Source organism: Protopterus annectens, chromosome 1.part1 (genome assembly GCF_019279795.1).
Source record: "Protopterus annectens isolate FY-2018-M chromosome 1.part1, PAN1.0, whole genome shotgun sequence".
NCBI lineage: Eukaryota > Metazoa > Chordata > Ceratodontiformes > Protopteridae > Protopterus > Protopterus annectens.
This window is the reverse complement of record NC_056726.1, coordinates 1,813,278,941-1,813,300,491: the sequence shown is the minus strand read 5'-3', so window position 1 is coordinate 1,813,300,491 and position 21,551 is coordinate 1,813,278,941. Positions and strand designations below refer to the sequence as shown.

Genomic DNA, 21,551 nt, shown 5'->3' with positions numbered 1-21,551 from the left:
TAATGGTATCAGGAAAAGTGCCAGAGTTGGTTATTCTGTTAGGGTTAGAGACAAGAATCCAGTCTAAGGTGGATCCTGGGGGATTATTTTTGTTAGGTCGGGTGATAGTGAGGATAGTCTAAGTGAAATTATAGAGATTGATGGATAGGGAGGGGGAGGGGCAGTTGAGTTTGTTCCAATCAATATTTACATCTCCTAAGATGTAAGTTTCATAGTTGATTTTTTTAGAAGCCCATAGGAGAATTTCTTCTAGTACTGATATATTATTTCCAGGGAAGATGTAGAGGGCAATGAAGCAGATATTTTTGTGCCTGTTTAATTTTAGTAGTCCAGAGGTTAGTTTGGTGTTGGGGAGTTGTGGGATTGGAATTTGGAGTGGTATTATGTTGAGAAGATTGGAATATACTAGGGCAGAGCCGCCACCTTTTTATTAATTCTGTCATTTCTGAGAATGTGAAAACCTTGGGGCAGGATTTCTGAATCAGAGATGGAAGGTTTGAGCCAGGTTTCAGATATAGATAGGATATCAGGTTGGTTATGGCTTAGCCAGGAGTGAAATAGGTGAGATTTATTACTAAGACTTTGAGCATTAATTGTAAAGATCCTTAGGGTATTATGTGGGGTGGAAAGGGTTGTGGGATTATTGGAGTTGTTACATGTAATTGGGCCCGGATTAGGGTGTATATCACCTGCTAGCATTAGTAGGAAGAGGGAGACATCCTTTTGGCATTTAGGTTTGTAAGGTGTACATTTGAGAAGGTTATAAATTAGAGTAGGAGACATTACCTTGGCTTTACAGGAGAAGATTTTAGGATGGAATAGGAGTAGAGGATTTGTCTGAATGAGGGAAGGTGAGATAGAGTGGAAATGAAATGCAGAATGAGGGTAGGGGAGAGTAAGTGTGGAGGTAGGTTTTGTTGGAAGTCTAAGGCATGTCTGGGAAGAATATGAGGTAGCATGGTGCAAGGGAATTAAGAAGAGAAGAAGGAGGTAGGGGGCATGGGAGTAGTGGTGACTTAGAGAAGAGATGGGGGTAAGGATTATGACGAGTGAGAAATATTGATTTTAAAAGAGAGTGTAGGAGTGTATGAGGGAGGAATTTATGTGGGAGAGTGTAGGAGTATATGAGGGAGGGATTTATGCGGGAGAGGTAATGAGCAGAGCAAAGGTATTTGCTAATTGAGCTGTTGGGGTGTGGTAGTGGGAGAATAAAGCTGACAGCACTGGGGGTGGGTGGGAATTGGGGGCAGGGTAGGGAAGCAGAGTGAGCCCGCAGGGTGAATGGAGTGGGTAGAGACAGGTACTGAAGCAGCTAGAGAAGAAACAATCAGCAGTACTGACTACAGAAGGTAAGTTTGATAAATCAGAAGTGGGAAAGACAGTGATATGTGAGCCTAGAATGGTAGTTATAGACAGTCGTAGAGAAGGTGCCGTTTGGGCAGTTTTTCCATCTAGGTAGCCTATCTACCACAAGAGGAGTGGTTTGTGGCACAGAAATTGTAGTTTATTGACCATTTGGGCAGTTTTTCCATCTCTTTCAACTTTCTGGTTTAAAAGCCTGCATCTGTGGTTGTTTCCCACCTTTCCTGTAACTAATATAGTCCAGATACAGATTTGCTGTATCCAGGATTGTTTGTAAGCTTCCGAGCAGTGCCAAAGTCTGCTCTTCAATTTTTCCCTTAGATCTGCTAGTTCTCTCCCCTCCTTCACTTTTACTAGCTTGTTAGTTTAGCACTTTACCAGACTTCTTGTAACAATTATTGTAGTACACAAAAGTGCTTCTTTCTACAAGGAAACATCTCCAGTACTTATTAATGCCCACCCCTCCAAGCATGTCTAAAGGTCAGTTCCCTGTGCTTTCTCCTATTAACCTGGTGAAATTGGGCATCCTGAGGCAATGTAGCAACTGCCTCATGTACACTGACAACCTTCTCCTCTTACCCCCAACACTCAGACTTGTGAAAGATGCACTTATATATCCAAATTGGAAGCCACGCACTCTCCAGCCAAGACCAGAATAGCTGGTCTAGAGGAGAAGGTCAACACTTGCACCACACCACATGGAACACATAGCCCTTTAAAACACACACCAGCATTGTCTTCACATAAAAACACAAGCAACACACCCACCTTCACTGAGGCTTGCAACAAAAATCTAACCAAACAGCAGAGACCTCCAAGGCAGAAACGCACTTGACCACCACAACACAACACTAATCATGAGACACATAACTCTCCTAAACAGTGTGCCACTTAACCAAAGCCCCTGAGGCAAAACAGCATGTTCAGCACACTAGTCATAGGTGACTTGATAGTGAGGCACACTGCTGTCCCACTCACTAGGTTGAATAAGGAGAAAGTAACAGTCAGCTGCCTGTCAGAGTCCAGGATCTACCACATAATGTACGCACTCAGGTCCCTCAACAACAGGTACAAATATGACTCTGTCAGTGTACATGGGGGTGTGAATGACCTGAGATGTACCTCCCTGGACTACATGAAAAGAGACATGGAGGAGCTCCCGGATTATGTAGCCCAGGCAGGTATGACCCTAGCCCTGAGCAGCATCCTACCATCACCCAGAATGATATCACAGTACAAGCAGAAAATTATTGATTTCAACAATTGGCTAAGTTTCTGGTGTCATTCTAAGGGGATCCAGTATCTGTCTGCCTCAAATGACAAGAGATGGCCTGCATCTGTCACTCCTGGGCTTCCGGATGTTGGCCAAGACTCTTGCCACCCCATAGTGCCTTTTTTAGGTGGTGTTCCAAAGACCAAATTACACCATAACAGCTACAAACAAATGCAATTTGGGAGTCATGCTGCTCAGCGCTAGAAGTCTAAATCTCAAAATGCACTCGCTCGAAATACTCCTCAAAATGGAGAACAATCACATTTGTGCTATAACCAAGACATGGTTCAAGGCAGCAGAAAGCACCCCTGCACTACCAGGCTACAACTCATTCCACACCTTTTGGCCCCAGAACTTGAACTGAAGCTCCACCTCCAGAGTGCTAGTCCAGCATAAAGTATCTGCGATACTTCAGGTGCAGCTAACATTGGATAAGACATCGATTCAGGTTGTAGCCTGCTATAGGTCCCCGACCATGTCCCAAGATTCACACTCCACATTCCAAAGCACCATAGAGAACATTAGGGTCCAACCTAACACTCTCATACTGGGCGACGTCAACTACCCCTCCATTAACTGGGAAAACTACTCATGTACCAATACACTTGCCTAACGCTTTCTGGAATTCATTAATTCCAATGCCCTGGACCAGCTTGTTCTTACCCACATGAGAGGTAGCAACATCCTTGACTTGGTCATTACTAACATGGGCGACCATTGCTCTACACCAATAGTCAGCTCCTTCCTGGTTAGATCTGATCACAAGCTAATCACCTTGGAAATCCACATCCCCCCCCCCTCCCAACAAAGGTAACCACCATGAAAAACTTCTCCAAAGCTAACTTTGGGCTCCTAAAAACAGAGGTGGGTAACTTCATGGTACACATGCAAATGGAGAATAGTTGCATGACTACCAAATCCTACACCAATGCACTGTACGAACACATACACAAATGCATGGATCTCACCATACTCAACAGAACTAAGACGCTCTCCTCAAAAAAAAAGGAAGCCAATCTGGTGATTCCCTGTCATAAACAAACTCTACAACAGAAGGAGTTAACTGATGCAGAATAAGGTGAAGTCCCAAGACTGGAAAAACTCCCTTATCAGCCTCAAGAAAAAGTTGAGGTCCCTCATCAAATCCTCTAAAGTTAGCTATGAAAACAGAATTGCAACAGATAGTAAAGACAACCACAAGGCCATCTATAGTTATGTAAAGAATCTCCATAGCAATACCCAAATTTGCTCTGAGCTACTGCACAATGGTACCTCCTATTCCGAGCCAACAGATATTGCAAATATACTGGTAGACAGATTCAGTGCTAACTTTACCCCCCCAAAGGACCAATCACAATACCAGTAGGTTGCCAGGCATCCAGTATTACTGCTGCACAGGTTAAAACAGCACTGTCCAAGGCCACAAATACAGCTTCTATGTGACCTGACAGTATCCCTGGCTGTGTTCTACATAAACTATAGAGTGAACTAGCACCTCACCTGTGTGCCCTGTTCAATCACAGCCTCACCTCAGACTTTGTCCCTACCTAATGGCACACTGCTACAGTCATGCCTCTCCATAAATTAGGAGCGACTACAGATCCCGGGAACTATCCCCCCATTAGCCTGATGAGTCTGATATGCAAAGCTATGGAACATATCATCATGGACCTAATAAACAAGGATATAGGGAATCTCCAAACTCTGGATCCTACACATTTTGGCTTTGTGGAGGGTAGATCATGCCTGCTCAACTTGGTCGACTACTTTGAGTCAGTCACCAGAGCTGTGGATGAAGGTAAGGTGGTTCACGCAGCCTACCTTGATCTGGCCAAGGCCTTTGATACCATTTCCACTCAGGAATCACAGAAAAACTTACTAAGCTAGGCATCAACCCCTATATCACTAGGTGGGTTGCAAACTGGCTCACAGATAGAACCCACAGTGTGAAAGTAGCTGACTCCAAGTCAGACTGCCAACCAGTCACGAGTGTAGTCCCACAGGGTTTGGCCCTAGGTCCTCTCCTGTTTGGTATCTACTTCTCTGAAGTCCAGGCCAACACAAATGGACTTTTGCTGACAAAGTTCACAGATGATTGCAAGTTGGGAGCTATTATTAACTCCCCAAGTGATGTTGACATCCTACAGAAAAACCTCAATGAGACCAACGACTGGTGTCAGAACCATGGTCTTCAGCTCAATGTCAAAAAATGTGCCTTCATCCCCTTTGGGAAAAACCTGGTTCCCTTGAATTACCACACTGATGGTAGTCCACTGAACACAGAAGGCATTATAAGAGATCTGGGAACACAGGTTGACAGCAACCTCTCTTTTGACCACCACATTGCCACTGTGGTCAGAAAGTCCTTCTATGTGGCACATCTCATTACTAAGGGTTTTGCATCCAGGAAGAAAGAGGTCATTGTCTCCCTCTACTCTTCCCTCATTAGGCCAATCATCGAATACAATGCCCCATTTAGCATGTACCTCACTAGACACCTGCAACAACTGGAGAGGCCACAAAAGTACCTCACAAAGAGGATCCTAGACCTTAAACACTTGTCCTATATGGACAGACTCAAAAAACTCTAACTATTCTCTGTCTCATATTGCCTACTTAGATGCAATCTCTGCTTGACTTACAAAGCCATGTCTGACTCAGCTTTGTTAGAAATGCTACATCTAAAAAAATCCCAGTCCCTCCACACCACATACTCCAGAGACCTCATTACCACAATCAACAGAACATGCTGGAGGGACAGGTTCATAACCCAGAGACTGCCCATGCTATGGAATAGACTTCCCATACATGTCAAGCAGAGCATTTCACTGGCCCTCCTCAAGAGAAATCTTGATGAGTGGATGGGAAATAGAAAATTCATGCCGGGGATCACTCCAGTGGCTCTACTCGACAGAGGCACTAGGAACTAAGGTTGGGTGACATGATGCCAGGGTAATCCTATGGGCTAGCCTTGTAAAGGCTCCAGGGCCATTAGCCTAGTACACACCTATGAACCTATAGTGGCTAATCATTAAAATTGTATAGTCGTACTACATATTGCTAGTAAACAACCTGTGATGATTTTAAGACAAATCATTAATTACATACAAAAGTATTATTCAAATTATATGAAGGTGTATGTGGGATAATAGAGTTTGGATATGTTCAGGTTAAACAGACAATTTTAATGATGCATATTACAAGTTTATTTAGTTGTGTGTGTAGTTCAAGCACAACACGCATCAACTGTTTAAATAAAGCTTGATTGTGTAAGAAAATGATATTGATTGTACATTTTCAGAATGTTATCTATATCTGCTGTTTTTTTTTTATTTAAATGACATTCATTTGTTATCTGTTACCTAATTTACCCTGTTATGGGTTGCGACTGGAGCACCCAGCAAACATTTTTGCAGACACAGGAAGGACATGAACTTTCCATTCCAAAGGTAACTCAATCAGGAACTATAATGCAGAACAACAAGCAGCAATGCTAACTGCTGCACAACTGTATTCTCTTCAAAATAAGGAACAGTCCATAGTATAACAAGTATAAGCATTTCACAAAGGTGGTGGCATGCACAGGATCATACACAGATACGATGTATTGAGTTGCAGCTTTCCAGCTCATCACATGAAAATACATATTGCTGGCAATAATTTCATCTTACTAAATGCTCAACAGGTTTGCCAGCTATATCAGTTACTGAAAAAACCCAGATGAGCAATGAAAACTTTTGTCTGTTAAAAAGAAAAACTTCAAGGATACTTCATATCCGAACTCCCAGAGCACCCAATATACAGAAATAAGCTATATGGGAGAGGAAAAAACTTTAATAAACATTTAGATAGATAGATGGATAGAAAAAAAGGACAGACAAATGGATAGATAGAGAGCTCTAGCTGTCTATTCATGCTAACAAAATATGAAAAGCAGTAAGTGTACCTTCAGTAATACATGTAAATCAAAACACAGTGGTACACAGCCTAACCATAAAATGCAACTAAAGATGAAAAAAAAATGTATTAAATGCACTCATAACTGTTGAGGGCTTTTATCATTTTCTAAATCATTATGATTTGAAAGAAAATGATAGCGCTTAACAATTACGATTAAAAAGGTTATGTTATGGGCCTAGGAAGATGACAGGTTTTAAATCTGAGCATGTAGGAACTTTTCCGTGTTGCTTATGTAGAGCCTGCACACATATTAGTAATAAGAACTTTTTTGTTCATCCTGTCACTAAGAAAATATTTGCCCCCCCCCCCAAATTATATGCTGATTGTAAAAGTGTGAATCTTGTATACCTAGCATCCTGTAAGGATTGCTCACATTTCTGTGTTGGAAGGATCAACTGTTCCCTTACGAACGGATTCTTGAGCACCAGTGTGATATGCGGAATGGCCAGGTCACTAATACTTTAGCAAAGCATGTTGCTTCCTTGCCTACTCACTCTTTTTGCTTTATGGTTTTACAACTGATTAATAGAGATATAAGAGTGGGAGACATTAAGAATTGAACCGAGTTGGTAGAAATGGAATGGATCATTACCCTTCAAGTAGATAAGTGGTATGGTATAAATGGAGTTGTGCCTTTAAGACCAGCTCTGAAAGCAGGGAGATTGTCCCATTGATTAGATGTAGAACTTTGTTATTTACTGATTGCTTTTAGTGTATAAATGCTTCTGTTTTTAATCATTTTTAAGGTTAGATAAGTGCCTTAGTGCATAAAAGCACTTACGTCTGTTATTAAACATTTATACCTGCAGCTTTGGTGGTTGGTCTTTCTTTTGGTTTATGCTGTCCTTTTATGTTTGACTGACCTTTGGCCATGTTTAGATATCTTTTTTTTTTACGAATAGTCTGAGCACTGAAGTACCATTCAGCAGACAGACTTATCTATTAGCATATGCTTAGAGGATGCAGCAAAATACAAGAAAAATCATGCATATTTGGCAAAACTAAAGAAATAGAAACTTACCTGATTTTCCTTGTATTTCTATGCTGGCCCTCCTAAAGTCTCTGCAGAGTTTCATACCTCTCTCAACTGTCCAGATTTTTCCAGAATGCCCAGATTTTTGCCTCATAATTTTGGTCTTTTCCTCATGAAAATGTAGTTTTTCTGCCAAGTCACTGCATATTAAAGTAATTAAATGTTAGCAGCGATTTGAAGTTTAAGCTTCATATCCTTCGGAAAATGCATGTGAACACAATTCTGAGTTACTCAGGGCAATAAAATCTGTCCCTAATTTCTGACCTTTGTTCCCACCATTATGTTGAGCTTTGTATAGTTTTCTTGCATAAAGAAGATCATTAAAAAACAATGGACATTCTCTTTTTCCTGTTGCTTTTTCTGATCAACACTCTTATGTACTGTGCAAGCAAGGGAATGTAAGTCCCATACAGATGCTCAGTACATCAGCAAACATGGAAGAACACTATAGTGCCATTATACAAAGACATTATTTAAGAAAGCAAGAAATGTCTTCTTTAAATAATGTAATTGTACAATAACAATAACCCATGACTGGGTATAGGTATCACAGAATTAATCCACGGGTGGCTTTGTTTATGCCATCCCTGAGTTAATCCTGTGATACCCACACCTAGTCATAAGCTATTGCTATGTAATTACTCAGCATCATCATTTAGACTATTATATAAACTATACAAGAAAAAACAGAAATGATGAATGGTGAAAAGAAAATCTGTAATTGGTTGCCAATACAGTTTGAATTATTCTTTCTAAAAAATATATTAAAATTTACAGTGTCATAACAAATTCCTAGATATAATTTACATATGGCTGCCAGGAGGAGAAAAGGTAAGATCTGACTTTATTTTTCAAGTGCTTAAAAGACTTACTTCAGAAACATTTGAATATTTTCATTTTTATTATTGTTATTCATAGAATGTTAACAAACAAGTTAATCTCAGTACAGCTGTGTTTGCTTTGTATTATAATTGCAAATAGAAGTCATTATCACCTTGAATTTTTCCATAGATAGACATTAGCCTAATCTATAATGAACATGGTTTTCAGTGATATAATATAATGCAATAGAATGTGGTGTTGATAGCCCCATTTCTCAAGTGGATAGTATTTAGCTGCTGCTTGTTCAAATATTACATCATTGGAAACACCAAGTGAATGTTATCTCAGCTGATGCTTATTCTAATCAGCTATTGTTAGACCTACCAGTTCTGCTATTCTACCTGTGTTTTTTTTTCTTCAACACTTGTAACTGTTGGAATACTGAGAGATTTAGACTAAGTGTGGTGCAACAGGACTCTAGTGTGATATCCATTGCTACTGACTGTTCCAATGTTATGCTACCTACATTGCATAACAAATAAGTTGCACTAGTAGAATGTCATTTTGCCATCCTACTCTGCATTGTCTGAATCAGTCTGTATAAGTACTGTAGGATAATTGAAGTTAAACTGCTGTGTTAGCCTAGATAATTGCCTTCCTCTGTTGATCTGTTCTCCCACATACCTCTTAATGTCCCAATCCTCTGCTTTCTATTTCTTCTACAGTCCCTAGCCTCTGATATGGTTCCCTCCACACCTCCTGTGATAGTCAGAACCAGCCAGCCTGCATGTATCCCTATACCTGAGCTACAGTGTTTGCAACCTGACCAATGTGGGTGAAGAAGTGCATATACATTTTTTGCTGTTAGCATTTACACTGGTAATAAGTATAAAGAGTGAGTGGCATGCACACTACTATGTAACTCCACCACCACCACATCCCATTACACAGTGCAAAATCTCTCGATTTTAATTTGGGTGACCTTGCATCCTCCCTGTCCAAATCTGTAACTAAGCTAAGTAAACTAATGTTATGGCAAACAGAAACCTTAGATTAAGAACCAAACCCTGCCATTAGAGTTTTCTTTCTAATATAGTAGCAGTCCGATTATGGGAACCATTGTCTCCCTGAAACAAATCACTGACCTGCAGCACGGCACTTCTAATAATCTAATTGGCTGATAGTTTCTTCTCACAAAAGCTGAACTGATCTGCTCATGTGGGTCTTTCAATCCACTCCATTCACCCATGCTATGCTCAGACTCACTCTGCTCCCCTGCCCTACCCCCAATTTCCACACACCCCATATCATCTACATTTATACCTTGGCAAGCCACACCCCTTAATCCAACACCAAGCCCCTCCCCAAACTCATCAGACACAATCAACACCCATGCCCACACCTGCCCTTCCATCTACAATTACAACGGACCAAGCCAAGAGCCTCAACAATCCCATCTCATTCACCTACCCCACTACCTTCCAAACACACAAACTTACTACATCTATAATCACCCCACCCTCCCTTACTCCTCATGCTTTCCTCTATGCTGTCTGTTCAAATTATCTTCTCATTTTAATCTCTTTCACCCTCCATCTTACCTCTTATCATAAGAATATAAATCCACAATAAACATCCCCCACTAACCCCATGACCTCACAACCCCATACCCCCACATTCAATATGCTCATAGCTCTTAGACTTTTCAAACTAAGCAATACAGAAATATTGACTTATAGATATGTCTTCTTATCTAATACTAAAAACCTGGCCCGTAGGCTTGCCACTAAAATCTCACTCCTACTCCCTGACAAAAAAATCACAATTAAAGCTAAGTGGAGACATGCACACAAACCCTTGCCCTTATGCACCTCAGCAAACAACAAGCCTGCCTCACTCCTCCAATCCAATGCAAATCACAAACCTCAGACCTACTACTCCTAGTTTACTAATCCTTAACATGAATGTAAGAAGCCTAGTAAACAAGGTCCATGAACTCCACACAACAATCTCCCTTTACTCACCTGACATAGTTATTCTAACAGAAACATGGCTTAAAGCCCAAATTAATGACAATGAAATAATTCCCCCCTGGCTTAAACATCCACAGACCTGACAGACATAAGAAGCGAGGAGGAGGAGGGGTAGCAATGCTATACAAAGACTCACTTAACATTCAAAGAGTCCAAACAGCTCTCCCTGACTTGAATAACAGAGAAATACTAATCTGTCAACACAAAATAAACCCAAACAAACACAGAACAATAATATCAGTCTATATCCCCCCCCCCGGTAATAACCACTCCACCTTTGAAGAACTATTCTCATGGTCATCTACCTCTTTCAACCAGGAGACTCTAATTATGGGTGATTTTAATACTGATTGGGATACCTGCTCCTCTGCCACCCCCTTTAACTCCATCAACCTGTACGGATACAACCAGATTATAAACTCACCTACTAGAATAGATAAACACATGGGTAAAAAAAATTTCGACTGGATTCTAACTAATAAACATTCTCTATTCTCTCACTCAGGCTGTCTTCCTGACAACCTAAGTGACCACTTACCTACCTTCTTAATCAAGCACAGAGCAAACATCCCAAATCTAAAATATATAGAGAAATTAAAAGTAATAAACACTTTTCTACAACCACATTTAACTCTCTACTACAACACTGGGATTGGTCCCCATTATCCCAACTTAAGCTTGACGCTACTGTAGAATATTTCTATACAAAGTTCCTTGATATTCTAAACACTCTAGCTCCAATTAGAAAAATCCATGTTAAGGCTAACTATACTCCATGTCTGACTAATGAAACTAAATAACTACTCAAAGACAGACCCCCGGATTCATGAAGCTCAGTGCAAGGCCGGCGTAAGGCTTGCGCCAGCCGTGCAGCGTATAACTGGCGTAGCAGCGCCACATGCATAGTAATGAGTGTGCGCCACAACCACAACCACGTGCATATGGCACGTGCGCGAGTCCAGGGAGCCCAAGTAGGATGCGCCCGTAGGCGTGGCCAAGCCGGCAGGCGATGAGCAACCTAAAGTGCTGACTGTCACAGGCCGCCTGCAATAGTAACCGCACCAACCAGTGTCCGTGGATAATGAAACGTATGCAGAGTATGCAACATAGTACCCGTCCACACAAAATGGAGAACCAAACATAAATCCACGAAGTACAAAATGTTCCCGTCCACAGAACAAAGGATACTCGGAATACCGTGTCCGTCACACAATGCACTGTCAGCAGGCATACCCAGTGTAGGTGTACTGCATCATGTCAGCGTGCCGCAACTACACACGACTAGCCCCATGGGCATGGTCACCAGCAGTCCCACAGTGGTATTCAGAGTACACAGCTGGGCAGTCGAGGCCATATAACAACCAGAAAGAAACCAGATATCCCAAACACAGGCAAACATGTGTATAGTAAAATGTGCTAGACACAGCAACGTAACCATCACATACACATAGGATGACGTATGCCGAATCGGAATATCCAGAAGCAGAACCCATGCATGCAAATGTAATACACAACACCACGTCATAGCATGTAACCCGCACCCATGTCCGACTGTCCACCCAATCCAGCTAGCAGCCTTGCGCAGCTGCACACCTACACACAGCGGGTATACCCCAGATGTAGTAGGAAGTATTGTCCTAGGCAGTGACATGCGTGCAAATATGTACCCCACATGTCAACATCCCATCCCAGGTACTGATATCCAAATGGCTGCATGTGAATGTGTCGGCAGAATGTGTACATCCCGCATGTGGTTACGGACCTGTCGAAACCCCATAGGTGTTCACACGCCACGGTTTTCCATAACTGTACACATCTGGACAAAGCAGTATGTGCAGCCACTGTACCGATGTTTAGCTATGCAGACATGTCAAACACAATACACAGGGCGGAACAGCCGTCCACCAAGCAGGTCACCCCAGCAGGGTTGCCACATGCACAGAATGTCAAGGTGGGACATCACTCATAGATATGTGTTGTTCCGTATGGCAAAACACCCACAGCCAATGCAAAGGATAGAATAACACGTATATGCCCGGATGAATGGTTATGTCATAGCACGGGAATAGCTTAAGCTATCCAACATAGTAGTCATGCATACCAGATACAATATGCCTGTAACACGCAAGTAGTAATGCAGGAAGACATACACGACTGTGTCAATATCACAGGACATATGGCACATGTCAAGTGTCGACGCAGGACACATATGTCCATAATGGGGCCCCCTGAAAAGAGGAACACGTGCCAACCCCACCCCCCACTGACGTATCGGCAGTATAAATACAACCCAAACACACACCAACACCACCATCCAACCCATGATAGCAACGAAGGCCGGACAAAGACCAACACGATGCGTGCACAAATAGGGACACATGTAACCGGTGCTCCGACAACCTTCCACAGGCCACCGAATAATAGTGTGTACATACGCATGTAATGCTGCGAAGGATGTGTGGTAGTCCCCAGTATCACAGAGGTAGGTACACAGATACAGTGTAACCAACCGTCACATATGTGCACTGTACACAGCATACCTGCAGGTAATACATAGTTCAGTCATGTGCCACATAAATATCCACGTATGAATGAGGACAGGGGATAGACAAGTGTGAATGGGAAAAACACAGAACATGGCATATGTATGATAACCGGCACCACCCACAGCATTGTATGCCAATAGCAGAAGCTATTGTTGGTTGTCCAAACACTCGTGTCTGTACATACGGAATGAATATCATAGCAATAACCCACGCTTGGGTGTGGGTAATGCTGGATATACCCACGGTAGACGTGGTGCGGTCCCGAGGGCGATGCCCGAGGGACCAAACAAAGGCAACCGTGGGTAAATACAGCAGTACCCACACCCAGACGTGGGTTATTGCTATTATGCCATATCATCTAGGAAAATAAACTATTAATCCCCAGACATAATGGCACAGCATAATGCCTGTCTGCTGCCCACCCGCAGATGTCTGGCATCCACAGCGGTGCTGACGTACTGTGCGAGATGTCCGTTGCTAATGTCGAAACTGTCTCGCCATGTAAAACACAGTCAACATAGCAAATCAATACAAAACAGCAACGGAGAGCTCGGTGTCCCCGTTGCTGTGTTGTACAACCTGTCCCGCTATGTTAAATGTGTGTAGCAGAGCGAGACTGCCCCAAAGTAAGCAACGGACATCACCGTGGCTCAGTCAAAGCTGTCACGCTATGTTAAACCCATGTAACATAGCGAGACAGGTTATAAATACCGAGGTATACTAATGGAAATAGGTCCGGGCGACCGGACCGTGTGCCATTACTATAACCCGATCTACAACGGGCATGCTGGCCAATCAGCGTGCACGGTTAGGAATAATGGGGGGGTTATGGTATAATAGACATGGACAAACCGTGCCCATGTGCCTCGTCTGACATTCGTACACGGTCAGGGCAGTTCCGTACACTAGGTGGACAAGACCAAACCCAGAGCACCACAGGAACACCCTGAAAATCAAAGACCTGTATGCGTTGGGGCTATAAGCCCCTGGGATCTGAATATCCCTGCGGTCATGCCATATGCATCCTGGGTCAAGAGCAGTAGGGAATAGGGAATGTGTAACATGTAGTACCGCACTTTTCCCAGCAGGAGAATGGATGCCTGTGACGTAAGTGAGTGTGGGGGGGGATATGTTAATGTAGCTATGTACCATGGGTATGCATATAAATGAGACACAACAGCAAACGTGTAGTGGTCACAGCAACCGGCCAACGTGAATGCAGTCCCATTTGAATTACGACTATAGAACATATAAATGTGAATGTGTAAGTAATGCGTCTGTGCCGCAAAGACAGTTACATGTGTAAAGGTGAAAGTGTGTTCCGCACACGTCCATTAACCGGATCAGAGATATGTTACTGGAACAGTTACAACTAATACAGGCCATGTAATCACACAGACTCAGTAAACATATATAACCCAGAATACGGATATGCATGTGCACCTGCGCGAAACCCACAATTAGGGAATGCAAGTGCGCCTGTGCATGTGTGATCCGCTCACAGCAGGGTAAGTTAATGCTGTGTCCTCCACATTAGTTATACATGTCTCAAAACTGTCAGCCTCTGAAAGTATGGAACCGGACAATGCCATGCAAAGTACTGGTACAAATAGTGAGAAACACATGATATGTGATAAGACAAACATAGAATGTGGATAGAATAACGGGTGTGTTAGTAGCAGGGATTGACGAAGGGTATGCATCTGTAACCCGACCTACTTGTCAGAAGGTACCACCGTACGTTTATGTAAGTTTTATGTTGGTATACATTTGTTGACCGGGCTAGGCTATCTGGATATATGTCCAGTGTCAGTAGAGGCCCAGGAAGAAATGCTCCACACACAATAATAGCACAACATACCAAAGTAGTCATATATGTAAACAAAAATGAACAACAATAGAAAGTGTCCAAAAAGGACTGGTTGCATAAAGATTCCAGAAGACAAAGAAAAATATAGTCAGTGGAAGCACGTCACAATTATAGAATCAAGTCTCTATAGAATCAAGTAAGTCTCACATGAAATGCCAGCAAATTGCCAGATAGACACAGGTCAATGTAACACACACCTAAGATAAAGGGCCAACCATCTGTACACTCTGCAGGAACCTGTACAGTGGAAAGGTATGGTATGGTTATAGATGTGTGTACACAGGTAATCCACAGACAGTAACAAAGCAAGGTATGAAACGAGGGGTTCACATGTATATATGTACACACAACAGACCTACGTCCCCTATATATGACACATGGATATAAATATGCCAAGTAATAGATAATATGGGTAGTCAAACAGACATCCACGAACGGGGAACATACAGCAGCAGTCAAAACCACTGGCCAGAAGGTGACAGTCCAGCACGTTCTACACTTTACACATGCACACTGGTGTCCATTTTAGGACTCCAAAAATTGCTCCATTCGCAACACCTGCTGCGATCAACGCAAAGGAAGTAACACCCGCAACTACGGAACAGCTATACATGCACTAAAAGCGGGTTCAAGGTTGATGACACATGTCCATGAAATGCAGGACATATGAACAGATATCCCCAGAGTGGCGAGTCCATAGAAGTGCGTCCACATCCCAGTACCGCACACATTAACCATGTGCAATGTGTACCGTCGAGGGTTGCAGGCATGGGAACCTGGGTATGCAGAAATGGGCCTAGGTGTTGTTTGGCAGAGAATCCGTAGGCCCGCCCCGTGGGAGGGATGTGGGTATAGCACATGCCTTAATCCCCAGTAATGGTGCAAAGCATCCACCGGATAATGCGGAAAGCAGGTGTGAAATATGTACAGCCCTATATCGGTGTCCTGTAGGCGATTCCCATGGATGGACATGCGTACGACTAAGATGTCACCCATAACTGGAAATCTGTCGGAATAACACAGCTGCAGTAAGGCATAGCACAGGAAATACAGATAAGGACTACATTAAAAATACCCCATACAAAGTCAGATCGTTGTGCGAATACTGGCGTACATAGCTCTCAACCTTCCATCACCAGAATGAGGAACACTCGCCTTCATAATGTGGAACAAATGGGCAAAATGTGGAACACATACTAATGGCTTACTAACAACTTCAACTAGGAAGGTCATAGGATGGTTAAAATATGCTATTTTCACTTATAAAGAAGATCCTTTAATGAATTAATATGATTAATGTCAATTGACCATGGATTTCACCTGAAACATTCCTAACACTGAATGTGTAACAGACCCTTTCAATGTGGAACCTTGTGGAATTTCGAGGAGCATGACCCTTTTAAGACCCCAAATGAGGTACGTCCCTCATAACGAGGTACACTGGAGAGGTATGCTGGCATAGCCACGAATACAGATGTTATGAGTGTCACTAATCATGCAATGGAAATAGCGCTCCCTATCACCCACCGCACAGTCCGGAATGCCTAGGCAGCAATCAGCTAGGATGGCACAACACTATGCGAAACGTAACAAGGGCAATGGCCGAACGTCAGGGCGTGTACACATAATGACAACAGGTCAGGGTATGAAGGAGCTACCTGTCCAGAATACATGTACTGAACCGGTGATACTAGGCGGACAGGTGGGAAGAAAGACAGCAGGACAAATGTGCAAACATGTATATGTCCTACCCCGGTAATTGTGAATGACAACGTATGCCCCGCGAAGGTCAATGTGGAAGGTAATCAGACACAAAGGTGAAGTGTCCCCCAGGGTGCCATGAAGTGTCAACATAACAATTACCAGGCCCCCATAGTCATACGTGAGCCCCGCCACTGACGGGAAGCGCAAATACGATGCACACATATGGTACAGGAAAGAACAAGTAGTGTGGATAAGCAGATGTAGACCTGTGTGAGGAATACAACAGTCTGCGTGGGTGTGCCATGCAAATACAAAGTAATGTCATGTGGTCTGTCATGCCGCCACACACTGTGTGTGTATTGTAGGCAGACAGTAGGTATGTTGTATTAGACACATACCCTGCAACTGCACAGATGTACGCAGACTGTGTAGAAGTCTGCCTCATATGTTTGCTGTGTTCCACGTAACAGTAACAGTCCGGCGCCCTCATGATAACTGACGACAGGAAACAACGACAAACATGCGAGGAAGACACCAAATCAGACAGAAATGCTATACGCATGCATAACATATCACTGTGCCCACTATCAATGTTTCTAAGAGCAACATGACATGACTGGCCCCGAGTGTCCCACTATCACATAAGGCCGTGTCCAGATATACGCTCCCTGAAGTGGAGTGTTATGAACAGACACAGATACATGTGTGTGGAAACACTAGTATCCACTGCAAGACGATGGAATGTGCTGCTGTAGGAGGGGTAGTACTGTCCGCAGGTATGTGCTGAAATGCACATGAAACAGCTGTCTACATGGATTACCCATAGTGGCGACACCTGCACAGACGATTATAGTGGGACATACACACGACCATGCACACTTCTCAGATAGACATACACACACCATAAACAGGCAATGGTACACAAGGTCTATGGTGTGTACGAGTACGGTGACAGTACAGCAAGGATAGCTGTCTGCCAAGATATACAGCAGATGTCTCTAGGGTGTGCAACACCTCTCGGAACATGGACGTTGCATGGACAATGTTTGGATATGCATCGTACCACATGTCCATGTGTCAGCCGTGCAAATATGCGATACATGGGACAGACAGCTGTCCATGCAAGAGCAGCGCTATGGGCATAACGTATGTATGTATATATACATCAAGAGAGATACAGACAGACACATGTGGCAAGGCCGGTAGTGGAACCTGCACATCACTACCCTATCACACCACAGCAGGACGCACGTGGAGAACACGCCACGGAGGTCGCTAACCACAGCAGGCACACAGGCAGGCAATAGCTGTGTTCCAACATCCGCAAACACAGAGATGTCAGCAGGATATATGTGTGCTGCGGAGCGTCTAAAACCATAACCTATGAACCCATGCAGCTGGGAGCATAGACACACACACACACACACACACACACACACACACACACACACACAGCTGGCAGGCATGGGAATTGACCTCACCCCTACCTACCCAACCGCACGACAGTATGACACAGGTACGGAACGCGCTACTCGGAGCACTGAACACAGCACTGTCAGAGGCATACGTCTAGGTGGGTGACATCATCCGCAAAGGAATAGACGCCGATAGCAAATGTATGTGTTGTGAAGCGTCTAAAAGCATTACTATCCCCAGAGGCAGCTGGAAACACACGGGGAATGGCCGGGAGTTGAACCTAGGCCTACCTACATTAACACATGACAGCATGATGCATTTGCAGAACGCGCTACTGAGATTACTGAGCACAGCACTGTCAGAGACATACTTCTAGGCGGGTGACATCATCCGCAAAGGAATAGACACTGATAGCCAAGGTATGTGTTGTGAAGCATCTAAAAGCATTACTATCTCCAGAGGCAGCTGGAAACAGACACACACACACACACACACACACACGGGGAAGGGCTGGGAGTTGAACCTATGCCTACCTACATGAACACACGACAGCATGATGCATTTACAGAACGCGCTACCGAGATTACTGAGCACTGCACTGTCAGAGGCATACTTCTAGGAGGGTGACATCATCCGCAAAGGAATAGACGCTGATAGCCAAGGTATGTGTTGTGAAGCATCTAAAAGCATTACTATCTCCAGAGGCAGCTGGAAACACACACACACACATGGGGAAGGGTCGGGAGTTGAACCTATGCCTACCTACAAGAACACACTACAGCATGATGCATTTACAGAATGCGCTACCAAGATTGCTGAGCACAGCACTGTCAGAGGCATACTTCTAGGCGGGTGACATCATCCGTAAAGGAATAGACACTGATAGCCAAGGTATGTGTTGTGAAGCGTCTAAAAGCATTACTATCTCCAGAGGCAACTGGAAACACACACACACCACACATGGAGAAGGGCCGGGAGTTGAACCTACGCCTACCTACATGAACACACTACAGCATGATGCATTTACGGAACGCACTACTGAGATTATTGAGCACAGTACTGTCAGAGGCATACTTCTAGGTGGGTGACATCATCCGTAAAGGAATAGACGCTGATAGCCAAGGTATGTGTTGTGAAGCGTCTAAAAGCATTACTATCTCCAGAGGCAGCTGGAAACAAACACACACACGGGGAAGGGCTGGGAGTTGAACCTACGCCTACCTACATGAACACACTACAGCATGATGCATTTACAGAATGCGCTACCGAGATTACTGAGCACAGCACAGAGGCATACTTCTAGGCAGGTGACATCGTCCGTAAAGGAATAGACGCTGATAGCCAAGGTATGTGTTGTGAAGCATCTAAAAGCATTACTATCTCCAGAGGCATCTGGAAACACACACACACACCACACACACACGGGGAAGGGCCGGGAGTTGAACCTATGCCTACCTACATGAACACACTACAGCATGATGCATTTACAGAATACGCTACCGAGATTACTGAGCACAGCACTGTCAGAGGCATACTTCTAGGCGGGTGACATCATCCATAAAGGAATAGACGCTGATAGCCAAGGTATGTGTTGTGAAGCGTCTAAAAGCATTACTATCTCCAGAGGCAGCTTGAAACACACACACACACACACGGGGAAGGGCCGGGAGTTGAACCTACGCCTACCTACATGAACACACTACAGCATGATGCATTTACAGAATGCGCTACCGAGACTACTGAGCACAGCACTGTCAAGAGGCATACTCCTAGGTGGGTGATATCATCTGCAAAGGCAAGGCAGCCAATAGGGAATGAAGACAGAGTGCGCAGTCACACAGCATGTTGCTATCCCAAGGTGGGTGTACAGTAACACGGCAGTGCTGCCCTCGGGAATACTAACTAACTACAGAGCACAACATCACGACATGGATACGGGATGCACCACAGACAGTACACCCTATGAGAGAGCAACCAGCGTGCATGATGTAGGCAGCCATTGTGGCAAAGCAACTACATATACCTCACCTGGACGGCCACCATGGCTATGCAGGATGTCATTGGCCATGGCTACATGCCTAGTATCAGATGTCGGTGCCGACTGTACTGTGTCTCCATGCATGGCGTACTGGGCATGCCCACACACCTAGCGGTCACAAAGGGGAAACATACATGCACACGGGGTATACTCACAGAAGGGCGCAGTGTGCACTGTACTGTGTGTCCATCTACACAACTGCTTACTGGGCATGCTCACACACTTAGCATTTGCAGAGTGCAGACATGCATACACATGGGGTTGAATCATGAAAGGGCAGAGTGTGGAACGTTGTGTGTGTCCACCTACACAACAGCAAACCGGGCATGCTCACACACTTGGCGGTTGCAAAGGGAGAACATACATGCACACGGGGTATAATCACAGACGGGCGTGGTGTGCACTGTACTGTGTGTCCATCTACACAACTGCTTACTGGGCATGCTCACACACTTAGCATTTGCAGAGTGCAGACATGCATACACATGGGGTTGAATCATGAAAGGGCAGAATGTGGAACGTCGTGTGTGTCCACCTACACAACAGCAAACCCGGCATGCTGACACACCTAGCGGTTGCAAAGGAGGAACATACATGCACATGGGGTATAATCACAGACGGGCGCGGTGTGCACTGTACTGTGTGTCCATCTACACAACTGCTTACTGGGCATGCTCACACACTTAGCATTTGCAGAGTGCAGACATGCATACACATGGGGTTGAATCAGGAAAGGGCAGAGTGTGGAACGTCGTGTGTGTCCACCTACACAACAGCAAACCCGGCATGCTGACACACCTAGCGGTTGCAAAGGAGGAACATACATGCACACGGGGTATGATCACAGACGGGCGCAGTGTGCACTGTACTGTGTGTCCATCTACACAACTGCTTACCAGGCATGCTCACACACTTAGCATCTGCAAAGTGCAGACATGCATACACATGGAGTGTGAGCATGAAAGGGCAGAGTGTGGAACTTCGTGTGTGTCCACCTACACAACAGCAAACCGGGCATGCTCACACACTTAGCATGTGCTACACGCCGTCCGGCATGCAGACGGAGTGTACACACCACAGGTCACGGTCAGGTAAACCCATCCACATGCACAGGGTGGTCACACATGCAGTTACTCGTACACACACAGATGACATCACAGGCATCACGTGTGCAGGTCAAACATGTACACACTGCAGTGAACACTGTAGCTGCCATGCCAGCACCATGTCATCGGTGCAGCAGTATGCCTCACGGTCCAACAACAGCATGTGACATATGTCCACAGGTCTGTATAGCGGTGTACACCAGTCATGCAGAGTACACATGTACTAACAATGATCCCACATGTGTGATGTAGTCCGCCAATATCAGTATACATAGACAGGTCGGCTCCACACATACCACGGCCCTGACACAGCTATGACGCATGACTGCTGCTGTACCAGAGTGAACCAACGTCCGGATATGTCATACATGTGATTGTCTGGCTGTGT

At 44.3% G+C, this 21,551-nt stretch overlaps 1 long non-coding RNA gene across 3 annotated transcripts in view; it reads right to left on the bottom strand.

Moving 5' to 3' along the window:
• Window positions 1-21,551, bottom strand: part of LOC122812366 — a 538,251-nt gene that overhangs the window by 231,189 nt on the left and 285,511 nt on the right. The window contains exon 3 of one of the 3 annotated variants that reach the window (XR_006366400.1): window positions 7,623-7,768. The exons of the other annotated variants lie outside the window; for them this stretch is intronic. This is a non-coding gene — a long non-coding RNA (uncharacterized LOC122812366). Of the gene's footprint in view, window positions 1-7,622; window positions 7,769-21,551 lie in introns of those variants that run through there. 3 annotated transcript variants of the gene reach the window in all.